Genomic DNA, 3,404 nt, shown 5'->3' with positions numbered 1-3,404 from the left:
TCTTTGTCCTTCTTGAGTATCTTCCTCTCTTTGTGTTCATGACACTCACCTGTCCTGCTTTCCTTCTCTTCTTGATCATTCTGCTCAGTATCCTTTCCTGGTCTCTTATTTGCTGCCAGTCAGAACTATTAGTTTCAACAAGAAATTATTTTTTTGAATGGAATCTAACATAGAAATGCTGGGAGATTAAAGGGATCAGTTGGGGGGAAAATGGGCAGCAGCAGAAGCAAGCATGGCAGTCTGTGAACAGCAAAAATTATATTCCAATGTTGGCTCCATGAGGGCTGCTGTGAGTGCTGCTGTGTGGGAATGCCACTGTTCACACTGACAGAGTCACTGGTGTGAGTGCAGCATGCATTTGCTGGACCTTTATATTGTGTTTTGGCTGCCTTAGCAACTCAAATTCTCTTTTGTCCTTGTCCCTTTTTCTCCTGCACTCCAAAATCCAAATGTAGTGTGAGCGATGTAGATTTGTCAAACTTACATTGCAAGTCCCCTGACTGTAGTTGTTAGGGGGCTAGGAAAGTCAATTGTAGCTCTGTTGGCTCCTGGAGTGGGTGGTAGACTTTGCCTGGCACCAAGATTGTGTGGTAGTAAAGAGGATCAGGTTGGCTCTCTAAAAGTGACATATTATCTTCACTCCATTTTAATATACTTTGTCAGTTTAGTTATTTACTATTCTCTTCACTTTGTGTATTTTCCAATATATAGTTCATACATAAGTATGCCTTCAGTCTATCGCAATGACTTCCAATTAATAATTTGTAGTAGACTCAAACTACAAAGTACACATGCAATGGTTGTCCCCAAACTGGCTACTGTACTGAGTTCTTAATTTTTGATGAGAATCTACCCAGTTGACAAGTGACTCCTCCATTCTTCACTAACTCTTCACCTGTAATGTGTCAGAGAGGCTGCATCTTCCTTTTTTTTTTTTTTTTTTAAAGATTTTATTTACTTATTTGACAGAGAGAGAGAGACAGCCAGCGAGAGAGGGAACACAAGCAGGGGGAGTGGGAGAGGAAGAAGCAGGCTCCCAGCGGAGTAGGGAGCCTGATGCGGGGCTCAAGCCCAGGACCCTGGGATCACGCCCTGAGCCAAAGGCAGAAGCTTAATGACTGAGCCACCCAGGTGCCCCATGCATCTACCTTCTGAACTCTTTTCCATCTGCCTCTTCATCTTCCCATCAATCTCAATGTCATTTCATTCGTGAATTAGCCATGTCACATGTATTTGAGTCACTTAGAGATCAAGTAGAATACAGATTAGACTTAATAATTGATTCACTAAATTATTGTGTACAGTAAAACCTCAAATCTATATTTTGCATGAGTTTCCCCAGATGATTCCAATGTGTAATCTGGGGAACCTTTTATGAAAAATACAGATTTGAGGTTTTATTATAGGTTCTGTTTGAGAACACTGCATAGTAGTCACTTCCTCTTGACTAGTATTCCTGACCCTAATTTCTCCCTCTCTGCAGTCTATTTTCTACACTGCCATATATTCTTTTTTAAAAAGCATCTATCAGTACTACTCCCTTCTCTTAAGTTTCAGTGCATGCTTATTCCCTGATGAATAATGTTCATGATCCTTCACATACTCTTTAACTCATTATTACTGAGACCCTTCAAGCTCCTTTTCCCTTCACCCTACATCCACATCCCAAACAGAAAATTTCCATATCACACCCAACCTATCCCATAAATTTAGGACATATTACAGTGTCTTTCATTTTCCCAATTCTGTTCATTGCTACAGATTTGAAAAATTGAAATAACTGCACTTATTTCCAAGCCCTCAAAAGATTCCAATCAATATAGAGGAAATACACAAAATCAAGAGGGTATTCTGATGTACGCAATTTTATTTCAACTCTCCTCCCCATATTTTCATGTTATAAACTGAGTGAATTCTTTTTCCCATTTACTAAATTTCATTTCAGGCAACACCCAGTGAGGATATGGAAAAGGAACATGGAAAAGGACATGGAAATGCAACATTGCTGACAGATTTGATTCTCACAGGACTCACATATGAGCCACAGTGGCAAATCCCCCTGTTCCTGGTGTTCTTGGTTATCTATCTTCTCACCATAGTGGGGAATCTTGGTCTAATTGCCCTCATAAGGAATGACCCTCAGCTTCACATCCCCATGTACTTATTCCTTGGGAGTCTGGCATTTGTGGATGCTCGGATATCATCCACAGTATCCCCCAAGATGCTGGTCAACATTTTGCCAAGACCAAAATGATATCTCTTTCAGAATGCATGATACAATTTTTTTCCTTTGCAATAAGTATAACAGTGGAATGTTTTCTGCTGGCAACAATGGCATATGATCGCTATGTGGCCATATGCAAACCATTACTTTATCCAGTCATTATGTCCAATACATTATGCAACCGTCTGTTAGTTTTGTCACTTTTAGGTGGCCTTCTTCATGCCATAATTCATACTTCCTTTTTATTCAGATTAACCTTCTGCAATTCCATCATAGTACATCACTTTTACTGTGACATTATACCATTGCTTAAGATTTCTTGTACTGACCCTTCTATCAATTATCTGATAGTGTTTATTTTTGCTGGGTCAATACAGATGTTCACCATTCTGATAGTTCTTGTCTCCTATACACTAGTTCTCTTTACAATCTTAAAAAAGAAGTCTCTACAAGGGATAAGGAAAGCCTTCTCCACATGTGGAGCCCATCTCTTATCTGTCTCTTTATACTATGGTGCTCTTGTCTTCATGTATGTGCGCCCCATATCTACACAATCAGAAGATCAAGATATGATGGACTCTCTATTTTACACTATCATAATTCCTTTCTTAAATCCAATTATCTACAGCTTGAGAAATAAGAAAGTCATAGATTCATTGAGAAAGATTTTAAAGAGAAATTCTTAGAACTCACATTAATATCTGTTCTCCTTTTATTAAAATGACACAAACTGTACAGATGACATATTTGCATGTGTTGATTACTGTTCAGTGTTTGCAGTTATAATTCTCCTAATGTTTAAATGACTTAAGGTGAGAGTACAAATAAGTATATGTATATGTAGTCAAAACATAGAGGGAATTTTAATCAAGTGATCATGACATAAAAATAATTTAAAAGGAAACAAAATATTTTACCTGTTTGCATGTTTCAATGTGGCTTCATAAATGAATTAAGCATGTAATAGGGTAATTTATCTAAAAAACATTTAAATATGATATATTTGACAGCCATTCAGCTATGCAGCCTGAAGACTCACATTGCATTTATTCCACATTGGAGTCAGGGTTTTGTTTGAGTGAACAGAGACTAAAAAGTATAATGAGTGATCAGATTTCAGGTTCACCTCTGCCCTTCCTTTCTCACCACTGATTACCTACACCATTCTACCATTATCACT

The 3,404-nt window shown here is 38.0% G+C and overlaps 1 pseudogene; it reads left to right on the top strand.

Annotated features, from left to right (window-relative positions):
- The first annotated feature begins 232 nt into the window (after positions 1-232).
- LOC113271287 (olfactory receptor 5H2-like) lies at positions 233-2,910 on the top strand (annotated as a pseudogene).
- The last annotated feature ends 494 nt before the right edge of the window (positions 2,911-3,404 follow it).

Source organism: Ursus arctos, unplaced genomic scaffold, assembly GCF_023065955.2.
Source record: "Ursus arctos isolate Adak ecotype North America unplaced genomic scaffold, UrsArc2.0 scaffold_4, whole genome shotgun sequence".
Classification (NCBI taxonomy): Eukaryota; Metazoa; Chordata; class Mammalia; order Carnivora; family Ursidae; genus Ursus; species Ursus arctos.
Note: the sequence above shows the minus strand (reverse complement) of the source record. Positions and strands in the feature narration are given on the sequence as shown.